Raw genomic sequence first — 12,995 nt, 5'->3', positions numbered from 1 at the left:
ATTACCACTCAGTTGTTGAGGGAGTTCTTGAGCTGTATGCACCTTTGGGTGATTGTGAACAGTGCTACAATGAAAGTTTGTGTAAACATATCTTTTGGAGTGCCTGCTTTAGGAAGCTCTAAACTTTACTCCAACAATTCAGTGACATTAAACTGCTTCCAGATACTATCATGTAGTTAATTGTATGCTCCAATCACACTATTTAGCCCCAGGTAGCTCTGGTAGCATAGTGGTTATGAATCGGGCTGCTAACTTTAGGGTCAGCAGTTCGAAACTACCAGCTGTTCCACAGGAGAAAGATGAGGCTTTCTGCTCCTGTAAAGATTTACAGCCTCGGAAACCCTGTATAGGGTCGCTATGAGTCGGAACCGACTCCACGGCACATAACCACAGCAACAACAACAGGCATCCTCTAGACAGATAAGCACACATAATAATGCCACTGGAGTCCTGGTGTGGTGCTTTGAGCTAATGTGCTGGACTGCAAAGTCAGTATGAACTGCAAGGTTGGTGGTTCAAGCTCACCAGCTGCTCCTTGGAAACGCTTTACTGGGTCACTATGGGTCAGAATCGACTCGACGGCACTTAACAACAACAACAATAACTGCAATAAATGAGCCCTGGTGGTATGGTGGGTTAAGCAGTACGCTGCTAACTGAAAGGTGGGTGGTTCGAACCCAAGAGCTGCTCCATGGGCGAAAGATGTGGCAGTCTGCTTTGGTAAAGATTCACAGCTTTGGAAACCCTATGGAGCAATTCTACTCTGTCTGTGAGTTGGAATCCAACCAATGGCAGTGAACTTGTTTTTTGTTGACTTTTTGCCTGCTTAGCAGACCTGGTGTGGTGCTGTGGGATAATACACTGGACTGCAAAGTCAGTTTGAACGGAAAGGTTGGCGGTTCGAGCTCACCAGTGGCTCCTCAGAAACCCTTTACAGGGTTGCTATGAGTCAGAACGGACCTATCAGCAGTTACCAACAACAATACTTGCTGAAGGGGCTCTGGTGGCACAGAGGTTAAGCACTCAGCTGCTAACTGGAGGATGGAAGGATTGAATCCCATGGAAGAAAGATAGCATTTGCTTCCTTAAAGATTACAGCCTTGGAAAGCGTATGGGACAATTGTAATGTTGTATAAGGTTGCTATGAGTCAGAATCAGCCCAGTGATGAACGGTTTCTACCTGCTCTGCCCCAGATATCCAGACTCCCACCCCCCAGACTATGGTCAGCAGCTGCCAACCCTTTAAGATGATCCAATGGCTGAGCCAGAGAAGGGAAGGGCACAGGCAATAAAGAAAGCTTTTCTAGTATTTAAAAGTTTCCCTTTTCATGCCTCAGTTTTTGCTTAGTTCCTGTACCTTTTTGACTGCTTTTGAGCTGTTACAAAGTTTGAATTGATCAAGTTGTAGTTGTTTTCCTTGGTAACTCTGGTGGGAGGGGACAAATTGGGGGGCAGGTGCTTTGAACTGCGCACGTCTTCATCTTCCAGGAAGTCCACAACTCTTAGTCTAATATTTCAACTTGAATTTTACCCACAGAACTACACAAGACAGGAAATAGAATGCATATACTGTGGAATGGTGATGGTGGTGGTGTGCCCTGAAGTTGGTTCCGACTCATAGCAACCCTGCATAGAGTTTCTGAGGCTGTAAATCTTTATGGGAGCAGAAAGCCTCATCTTTCTCTGGCGAAATGTCTGGTAGTTTCGAACTGCTGACTTTGAGGTTAGCAGGCTGACTCATAACCACTATGCTACCAGAGCTCTTTATAGAGTGGAATAGGAGATGTAAAACTCCCCATTTTCAAACAAGTTCATAAAAAATTCCAAGGAATCTCCAGCAAACTCCTAAGCCTAGTAAGTGAGTTCAGCAAAGTTATAGGATACGTAATCAACACACAAAAATTAATAGCATTTCTATATACTAACAACAAACCTGTGAACATTGAATCTGAAAATGTATCCCATTTATAGTCACTCCAAAGATTGGTGATATGGAAGTAGAAATATAATAAATCATGTACAGGATCGATATAAAAATTGCAAGATACTGATGGAAGATACTAAGGTCTAAATAAGGGAAAAGACATACCACATTTATAGATTGGAGCTACCAACATAATAATGTCAAGTTTTCCTCCAAGTAGCGTATAGTTTTAACACAATTCCTATTAAATTCCCAGGAAGGTTTTTTTTTTGGGGGGGGGGGTAAATATATTAATTTTTTTTTTTAATTTCTATGGCAAGGATGTGTTGTTGTTATTGTTAGGTGCCATCGACTCGATTCTGACTCATAGTGACCTTATGCACAACAGAATGAAACACTGCCCAGTCCTCTGCCATCCTCCCAATCATTGTTAAGCTTGAGCCCATTGCTGCAAGGACCTGGAATAACTAATATAACTTTCAGAAAGAATAATATAAGAGGAATTAGTCTACCTGATGTTGTTGGATGCCATCAAGTCAATTTTGTAGTTGTAGTAACCCCATGTGATGTATTAGAACTACCCCATAGGGTTTTTGGTGGTTCAAGCTCACCAACCACTCTTCGAAAACCTTATACAGAGTCGCTATGAGTTGGAACTGAGTTGATATCACTTAACAACAACAAAAATAACTCTTAAAAGAAGCAGGTACCCAGGTCTTTCTCCTTCAGAGCCTTTGGATGTCGCTCAGTTTGCAGCTGAGCGCTTAACCATTGAGCCACCTGAGTTCCTTTATTTGCTGTCAAGGGTTACTATGTAGGTACAATAGACAAAGCACTATGGTATTGGTAGAGGAATAAACAAACAGAATAAAGAACCCAGTAATAGACCCACCCACAGAAAATGACCAACTGATTTTACAAAATCAACAAATGTATTTGAATAAAGGCAGGGTAGTCTAGTCTGCAATTCCTGTGAGAGCAATTGCATATGCAAAGGTGAAAGAAATTAATTTTGATTTAACCTAATCCCATTTAACTCAAAGTGGATCATGGATTGAAATATAATATGTAAAAGTGGAGAAAACATGAGAAAATTACCAGGACCGAAGTCTAAGTAAACTTCTTAGACATGAGACCAAAATCAGCACAAAGGAAAAAAAAAAAAATGCTGCATTGAGTTTTATCAATTTTTAAGACTTTGGCTCTGAGAAAGTATTTTGAAATGAATAAAAACGAAAATACACCATTTCAAAATTTATGGAAAATAGATCAGTCCTTAGACATATTTATAGCATTAAAAACATAGATGAAAAAAAAAGAAAAAGTATCAAATGAAGAAGCCCAGTTTCTCCAGGAAAAACATGAGAAAAAAAGAGAGATAGGAAGCAGAAAAAAATGACAAAAAGACTGAAAGGAAATCAATGAAATAAATATAATAAACTGTAGAGAAAGATCAGTGAAACCAAAGCCTTAATAAAATCTATAAAGTTTATAAACAACTCTCCAAGGTTTATCAATTAATAAAAGAGAATATACAAATTACCAATATTAGTAGAAACATCAATATAAATACTACAAACAGTGAAATATACTAAAGAAATATCAATTTATTTATGGCTAAATAAGGCCAAGGACAGACTGTGGAACAGACCATCAATTGCTCATATTCAAGTTCAGGCTGAAGCTGAAGAAAAATAAGTACACAAAAGCCAAAAATATGACTTTGAGCATACCCCGCCTGCATTTAGAAATCATCTCTAGAACAGACTTGATGCATTAGACACTAAGGACTAAGTTGTGGGATTGACATCATACAGGAAGAAAACAAAAGGACATTAAGAAGACAAGAAAGAAGGAAAAGATCAAAATAGATGTCAGAAGTGACTCTGAAACTTGCTGTGCAGCATAGAGATGCTAAAGCTAATGGAAGAAATGAGGAAGTAAGGGAGCTAAACAGAAAATTTCAAAGGGCAGGTAGTTCGAGAAGACAAGCTCAAATATTAGAGTGATATGTAAAAAGACCTGGATTTAGAAAACCAAAAGGGGAGATCATGCTCAGCATTTCTCAAGCTGAAACAACCGAGGAAGAAATTTAAGCTTCGACTTGCAATACTAAAAGATTCTATGGATAAAATATTGAATGGTGCATAAAGCATCAAAAGAAGATGATGGGAATATAGAGTTACTTCCAAAAAGAAATGTCCGATGTTCAACCATTTCAAGAGGCAGCATGTGATCAAAAGCTAATGGTATTGAAGAAAGGAAGTCCAAGGTGCACTGAGGTATTGACAAAGAACAAGTCTTCAGGAATTCATAGAATACAAATTGAAATCTTTCAACAAACTGATGCAGCACTGGAGGCACTCACTCATCTATGCCAAGAAATTTGGAAGACAGTTGCCTGGCCAACAGATTGGAAGAGATCCTTATTTGTGCCCATTCCAAAGAGCGGTGACCCAGTGGAACACGGGAAGCGTCGGACAATATTATTAATATCACATGCAAGTAAAATTTTGCTAAAGCTGATTCAAAACCAGCTGCAACAGTACATTGACAGGGAACTGCGAGAGGTTCAAGTCAGATTCAGATGAGGATGTGGAACAAGGGATATCATTGCTGACATCAGATGGCTGAAAGCCCAGAACACCAGAAAACTGTTTACCTGTGCTTTACTGACTATGCAAAGGCTTTTGACTGTGTGGATCATGATAAATTATGGACGACATTGTGGAGAATGAACATTCCAGAAGGCCATCTCTTCCTCTTCCCAGATCGGTTCTTCCTCTTCCAAGTCTAGTTCCTTTTCTTTCTCAATCTGTTTCTCCTTTTCCTCAGGTAGTTCTTTCTCTTTCTCACCCAGCTGCATCTCTTCCTGGACCAATGTTCTCTCTTTCCAGACCAGCAACCCATCTTCCTTGGCCCACATGCCCTCTTCCTGGTCCAGCATCCTTTTTTCACTGGTCAGCATCTTCCTTTTCAGGGCTGGCTTCTCTCCTTTCCAGGTGACATTATTTTCTTTCCCCAGAAGTTTCCCCTCTTCCCCAGTCAGTCTCTTTTCTTCTAAAAATAACGTCTGCTCTTCCTTGGTTAATTTTTTGTGAGGTGAAGCTGGTATTTCTTCTTCCCAGGGCAATTTTCCTTCTTGCTGGGTGACTGTTTTTTTATTCTTGGTCAGTTTCCCCTTTGCCTTCACTGATTTTTTCTTTTGTTTATTTTGTTTCTTCTCTTGCTTAGGTATCCCCCCTTTTGCTTGGCTAGCTTCATTATTCCCTTTTGAGCTGTCCTTCTCTTAAAGTCACCTTCTAAAAGAGGAACTTTCTTTTTCTTGACTTTTCCAGAAAATGTTTTACTCTCATCTAATACTTTTTTATAGTCTTGTCCCCTCAGCTCTGCTGTCCCTTCTTGACAACCTCTTCATCTACTTTTTTAATGATGATGGGTCGTTCTTCCGCTACTCTCTCATCCGATGATCTTGAATCCTTTAATAGGGGGCATATCTCTTGGAAGAGATCTCAACTGGGCTGTCGATCAGCAAGCATCACCTGAGCTAGGTCCACTAATTCTTTGCCAAGATCTCTTAGCATTTCTGGATGGCAACTTGCGATCCTTGAGGTAACAAGAGAACAAAGGTCATTCTGCCAAGACTTCGTCTCTGAGCTATTTGAATCTCCTGGCATCCCAACAAAACCATGGCCACCCTTTTTAAATATCTTCCTTAGATCTTTTTCTTTCTCAGAAACTTCTTTGTCCTTGGACTTTTCTGTGGATACCTCTGAAATATCCTTCAAGTCTTTTTTCTCTAACATCTTCTCATCTGTTTGTTCAAGATCTTTACTCACTGCCATTTCCCCAAGTTCTTGCATATGCGCTTCTTTTTCCAGCCGAGGGATCATCTCTTCAGAATCTTCCACCTTACATTGACCTGTGGCCTCCAACATGATTGCCTTTGTTCCATTGTCATCCTGTGTTTGGGGTGGGCTGAAGACAACATATTTGGTGTCAATATGCCCAGATTTCCTGGCCTCTTGTACACCTTCATCCTCTAAAGGCTCCAACACATAGCTAAACTTTCCCAGCTCTTTATTGCTGTGCTTCCTGGCAATTCTCAGGTCCTTTTTAACTGCAGAGATATTGGGATAAAAATAGTCAAGAAAAATATAGATATAATGAGTGAGATCCTTTGTAATATCTAGTTCAGTGGCTGATAAAAGAGCTACAAAGGCAAAGGATACTGAGCCTTTCTGATAAAGAAATACTAACTGTTTCAGTCCAGCTCCCAAATCCTAAAGAAATAAAACCCTTATATGTATTCGTCATGGGGTGGATCTTTCCCAGAAAGGCTGTTTTATATGAAAAAGAGTCTCCCAGTTACCCCTGTTCCCACTGTTATCTTTCAATCTATCTTTGCCTTGCTGGTCCTATCTTTTAGGGCCACTGAGATGGGCCCCAAACATATCCCAGATGGTGTCCCATACACACTAAGTTTTTTTGCTCTCTCCTTGAGCACGTCTCTTGATTTTCTTTTTAGGGATGAGTGTTGCTTTGGCAAAGACCTCAAATTCAGAAGAAACACTACGTGGTTGCTCTTTATGGGATAAGGTCAAGTTTTCATTCAGCAGCTCCTCCACATGAACAAGCAGCATCTGGATATCCGCAGCCTGAACCCCAAGCAGCTGGATCATAGATTCTTCTCCAATAGTTACCTGGCTATAAAAGTCGAGGAAGAAGGACAACTCTGAACCAGTGATGAAAAAAAACTTCAAAAGAAGAAGAAGAAGCTATAGTGGAAGAGGTAAGAATAAAGTAGCCATTTAGGACAGACTAGGATAAAGTTGGAGTCCTGGTATGGAGCTGTAGGAGAAGCACTGGGCTGCCAACCACAAGGTTGGTGGTTCAAAGCCACCAGTCGCTCCTTGGAAACCCTATACATGGTTACCAGGAGCCGGAACTGACTCGATGGTACTTAACAACAACAACAGGCTAAATGAAAGTATTGGGTAAAGAAGAGAGACCCAAGAAGAGCAAGGAATGGAGTATCCAGTGTGAGGTTAAAAGTGAAAAAACAAAACTTCATTGGTTGGAAGATTTGGGGACTTGAGTTCTAAGGAATCTTATGTAAGTGAGAAAAAAATGGAACAACAAGCTATTTAAGGTCAGAAGAAAGGAGCTAGGTCCTGGGTAAAAAGGCAAATAGAAACAAAGAACAAAGAAAAAGGGCTGTGGAAAGAAAGATAGAAGACATAATTAGATTCTGGAGGTTGGAGCTAGAAGGAATCAGGAAGGAAGATGACTACCATCTAACTTACTGCATTTCCTGCAAAGTTTCTTGTTTCTGCAATAGGTGAACCAGCATGGTCTCAGTTTGGACGCCTGCAACTCTAGTCATAAGGCATAAGGCTTTAGCACGCACGTTCTCATCATTATCCATCAGTCCCATAGCCAGCGGAATAGCAAAGAGATGATTCATAAGGCCTAGGCTCTCCAGCCTCTCCCAGGCGAGTATACAGACACATGGATTGTAATGGTTTGTATCATCTTGTAGGCGATGGGCAGCCTCAGATAGCAACCTTGGATGTACCTGGTGAGTGGTAAAAAATTGTGCCAAGATACTAAGATATTTTTTATACTTTTCTACAGAACAGTAAACTATGATGTTGAGAATAGCCTCGATCAAATTATCTGTAAGTTCTTTATTAATTTTTCTTCCCTTCCAAGTTTGATTTGTCATGCTTAGAAAAGCATTGTCGGGAGCTCCTTTCAGCTCCTTGTATTCATCCACCTGTTCAGTAATGGGAATTTTCTCTTCTCTCAGCTTCGTAGGTAGAAAGGGTTGACAGGGTTCAGTCCTGTTCCGGGCCATATCTCGGCAGGGTGGGTGGAGATCACAGCGCAAGAAAACCGGCTTGCCCTGGGGCCAAAGACGGACGTGGATCACTGAGTTGGGAATGTAAGCATCTGGAGCAAAGAGTCATTGGCACTCTTGACCAAAAAAGTTCCGTAATTTCTGATAGGGGTTGAGTCCTTCCCAGGCGGTCAGCAGTAACTGAGCAGGAACCATATGTGGGGGACGGTGAAGCTTGGGGTCAAGATCATACAAAGCAATATCCTTTTCCTCCAAGAAATGCAATTTGAATTCTTGTCTCCTACCTCTCGCTTCCTCAACAACATGGGGCACGTTATTGTCAAAGGCAATGACCCGCTTATTGACAAGGGTCTCTAGCCTCTGTAATTCCTGCAACCCTTGTCCAGGGTCAAAAAATTTGGGCACAAATATTATTTCAAATGAAAAAAAAAAAAGCTAGGCGTGAAGGGCTTAGGGACTTCTTGGACTTCATCTGCATTGTTTAGGATAGCGAGGTGAATCAGCAGAGCTGGGGGGAACAGTTTTAAGCAGGATACCAAGTAGAGACTCTGATTAAAAGCCAAAAGCAGGTCACCCCAATTATTGGCAAAGCACAGTGGGCCAAACTGCAATGCCGAGTTCAACTCAGCTATTAGTCTGCCATGGAGGGTCCATATCCTCACTGAGCCATCATTGCCCCCCGTAACAAAAATGTTCAGGGAAAGGCAGACACCAAATGAAATGATGGCACATGGATGCAGGCATGTTGTCTCTGTAAACGTAGAGCTTTGTTCTGATCCTGAAGATGTCAGAAAATCTTCGTAGTGCCAAAGACGCCAGCAGCGGTTCTTAGTGATGGCACCTACAGACCCCGGCAAGAGTATATCACGTGTGCCAGAGAGCAACTACTGGGAACTGTGCTCAGAGACTTCAGGATTACCTTGTTCCCCTGAAACCCAATCTCTGTCAGGTGGATAAAACTATCCATATACCATATGAACAGAGCAAGGAGTTTTGATGAGCATCTTTCAGGGTAGACAGTGCCAATATGGCCCCAAAGTGAATAGTTTTCTCTGTTCGGGCACAGCTGTATTGGGAAAGAGTTCCACAATGCCACTCTAGTGCCCACAAAACATCAATCCTTGTAGATCCTTACCCAAATTGAACTTCCCGTAGGCCAGGCAATGTGATACTATCCCAAGAGTTTTCTGAAGTGCACACAAGATACCTGGCTGTGCATGGAGACCGAGTTGCATCAAGCACCAGTACATCAGAACTGTTGGTTGCCACAAAGAGCTCTTCCCTGTCTGAGTCATAGGCCCAAACCACAGCCTTGTCCATGACAAGGAGGGGCCAGGTTATAACCAGGAGCTCTGCTGTTACTGGAGACAGGAAGCGCAATAAACCATCCTCAGTAGCACACAGGATCCGGGTGCAATTATGGCTGCAGCAGAGAAGCTGCACTTCCTGAGGAGCAGAACCACAAACAGTGAAGAGGCTATAAAAGTAGGGCAGCTGGTACAGTGAGAAAATGTTGGTGGTCTGGCAGAAAAACATGGTATTATCAATAAATGGCAGTTGCTGCAGCTCCTCATCAACCTCCAGCTGCCACAGCAAGCTCCCAGAAGTCAGATCCCACTCCTTGATGACACCTTCACACCCCGCTGTTAGTAAGGTGTGGATGTCTGGCCAGCTCTGGATACATACCACTGATGAAGAATGGGCCTGGAAGCTGTAGAGGAAGTTATCCCGGTCCAGACTCCAAGCATGGATCTCCCCAGCTCTAAAAACAGCCCTGAGAGACACAAGTGAAGGAGCAGGTGATGGAGAAGCCACTGGCAACGGCAGTGAAGCTCTTTACCTCTTCAGCTGACCCTGACTCTGGTGGGTGAAGGCCCTCACTGTATTCTCACATAGAACCAGGAGGGAGCCCTGGGGGCCATTCAAGGAAAACCCTTGTACAAACTCATGACCAGGGATGGACACTGTTTGAGCCATCTGGAGGCCCTTGCTATTTGGTAAAATAAACCACAGTTTCCAAGTCATAGCACAGGCAATTGATGGAGAAATGACAAGGCACGGTACCCAGAGGTTTGAATGCTTGATGGTGGTCTCCAAAGAGCCGCAGGCACATGTCACCACAGTAAGCAATTAACATATGGGAGGAACCTGTGTGGACCATTACTTGGATGGGGGGCACTTGACCCATCATGGGAAACTTCTTCTACTCTATCATTTTGTTTATTTCTTTATCTTTTTCCTGTATCCACAGTACTATCTAGAAGAGGATGAGAGAAAAAAGCCTGAGCATAAGGAAGACCGTGGGAGAATTGATGCATTTGAGTTATGGTGTTGGAGGAGAATATTGAAAGTATTATGGGCTGCCAAAAGAACAAACAGATCTGTATTGGAAGAAGTGCAGACAGAGTGCTCTTTGCAGGCCATGGATGGCTAGACTTCATCTCTCATACTTCAGACATATTGTCAGGAGGGACCAATTGCTGGAGAAGGATATCATGTTTGGTAAGGTGGAGGGTCAGAGAAAAAGAGGAATGGACCTCCAGTGAGATGGCAAAGTGGCAGCATCAATGGGCTCAAGCGTGGTAACAATTGTGAGGTTGGTCCAGGACGGGGCAGTGTTTCGTTCTGTTGTGCATAGGGTCACTATGAGTCGGTGCCAACTCCATGGCACCTAAAAACAACAACAACAAAAGGGAAGTTTTCCCAAAAGTGTAAGGTAGGGAGGAACGGAATGTTTTGATCCTTATACCTTCTTGGGTAACTAAGGAAAGACTGAGTAGTTTGATTGTGAGGGATTCCTGGCACTATGAGTTGGGTTGTTGTTGTTGTTGTTATGTGCCGTGGAGTTGGTTCCAACTCATAGCAACCCTGTACAGGGTTTCCGAGGCTATAAATCTTTATGGGAGCAGAAAGCCTCATCTTTCTCCCATGGAACAGCTGGTAGTTTCGAACTGCTGACCTTGAGGTTCACAGCCTGATTCGTAACCACTATGCTACCAGAGCTCCTTATAGAAATACCATGTTTGAAGTCCTTTCCTTGACCTTCAGTCTACCTTATAGGGTGTATGAATTCCATGTGATGATTAGAAGTGAGGAAGGATCACTACATCCAGGTCATTTTAGGACACGGAGTTGGGTACCTCATCATGTTCATCATTCTAAGATGAGGACAGTTTAGGTATGCTGCATGTAAATTGGATTAAGGAGGAGTGAAAGGGGACTAGATAACTTTACCTGTGTGTTTTTTTCATATAGATCCATCCAGTTTAAGGAGACAAAATAGTTGTCAGTGAGGGAATAGAAGCAGACCAAAGGCTTATTCTGGGGATGGTGGAAGTCCTGGCCAGTCACTCAGCACAACCTCATCGTTCTGTTTTCCTTCTGTATCAACCTAAGGAAGACAAGTGGCTTGAGCCAATTCATTCATTTCTTTAATAAATATTTACTAAGGGCTTTTTGGCTTTTGGGAAGGAGCTCTGGTAGCGTAGTGGTTACGGCTGCTAACCTCAAGTTCAGCAGTTCGAAACTACCAGCGGTTCTGCGGGAGAAAGATGAGGCGTTCTGCTCCCGTAAAGATTTACAGCCTCGGAAACCCTAGGCAGGGTCGCTATGAGTCAGAACCGACTCCATGGTACTTAACAGCAACACAACAACAAGGGCTTTTTGGAGTCCTGGTGTGGCACTGTGGGCTAATGCATCAGACTGCAAAGTTGTTTAAACTGCAAGGTTGGTGGTTCAAGATTACCAGCTGCTCCTTGGAAACCCTATACAGGGTCCCGATGCATTGGAACTGACTTGACAGCACTTAACAACAACAACAAGGGCTTTTTGGAGTTCTGGTGTGGCATTGTGGGATAAAGTACTGGACCGCAAGGCTGACAATTCAAACTCCTTGGAAACGCTACGCAGGGTCACTATGAGTCTGAACCCACTCGATGGTACCTAATAACAAGAAGGCTTTTTGCCACCACTCTGTCAGTTTGCCATACTGTGGTGGCTTGTGTGTTACTGTGAGGCTGGAAGCTATGCCGTTTGTATTTTAAGTATCAGCAGGGCCACACCTGGTGGACAGGTTTCGGCAGAGCTTCCAGACTAGGATGGACTAGGAAGGAGAAGAAACCCACTTCTGAATGGTTAGCCATTGAAAACCTTATGTAGAGCAACAGAGTACCGTCACATACAGAGTGCCACAATCTGAGCCCACAGTAAGATTGGAAGGCGCTGAAAGGATGACTGGGGAAAAGTTGAGTCCTCAAAATAAAGTTGGCCTCAATGATGTATGTAGATGGAGTTAAGCATTCAGAACCTTCACTTGCTGATGTATGAATTATGAATCTGGGAAAATTAGAAGTTGTCAAAAATGAAATGAAACACATGAATATCAAGATCTTAAGCATTAGTGAGCTGTAATGAATTGATACTGGCCATTTGAACCCAGACATTCATAGTTTACTATGCCAGGAACTGCAAACTGAAGAGGTATGGTGTCACATTCATCATCAAAAAGATCAATCTTGAAGTACGATGCTATCTGTGATAAGAAAATATCCATACGTCTACAAGGAAGACCAGTTAATATCACTATTATTTATAAATGTACACACCAACCACTAAAGCCAATGATGATGAAACTGAAGAATTCTATCAACTTCTTCAGTCTGAAATTAATCAAATATGTAATCAAGATGTATTGATAATTAATGGTAATTAAACAGTGAAGGTTGAGAACAAAGAAGAAGAATCAACAGTTGGGAAATAAGGCTTTGGAGATAGATATTATGCTGGAGATCCCATGATAGATTTTGTAAGACCAATCACTTATTCAATGCAACTACTTTTCTGAAACAGCACAAAAGGTTACTATATATATGGACCTCACCAGAGGGAATACATAGGAATCAAATTGACTGTATCTGTGGAAAGAGATGATGGGAAAGCTCAATGTCATCAGCCAAAACAAGACCAGAGGTCAACTGTAGAAAAGACCATCGATTGCTCATATGCAAGTTCAGGCTGAACTTGCATTAAAATTTGCATTAAAACTGAAGAAAATGAAAGCAAGTCTATGAGAGTCAAAATATGACCTTAAACCTATCCCACCTGAATTTAGAAACCATCTCAAGAACAGATTTGATGCATTAGACACTAAAGACTGAAGACCAGAAGAAGAGCTATGGGATGACATCAAGAATATCATACAGGAAGAAA

General features: G+C 42.1%; 1 pseudogene; it reads right to left on the bottom strand.

Annotated features, from left to right (window-relative positions):
• Positions 1-5,307: 5,307 nt before the first annotated feature.
• Positions 5,308-9,764, bottom strand: LOC102831797 (annotated as a pseudogene).
• Positions 9,765-12,995: the final 3,231 nt, after the last annotated feature.

The sequence above is a fragment of the Chrysochloris asiatica genome, unplaced genomic scaffold, assembly GCF_000296735.1.
Source record: "Chrysochloris asiatica unplaced genomic scaffold, ChrAsi1.0 scaffold00168, whole genome shotgun sequence".
Lineage (NCBI taxonomy): Eukaryota > Metazoa > Chordata > Mammalia > Afrosoricida > Chrysochloridae > Chrysochloris > Chrysochloris asiatica.
This window is presented reverse-complemented; position numbering and strand designations above follow the sequence as displayed.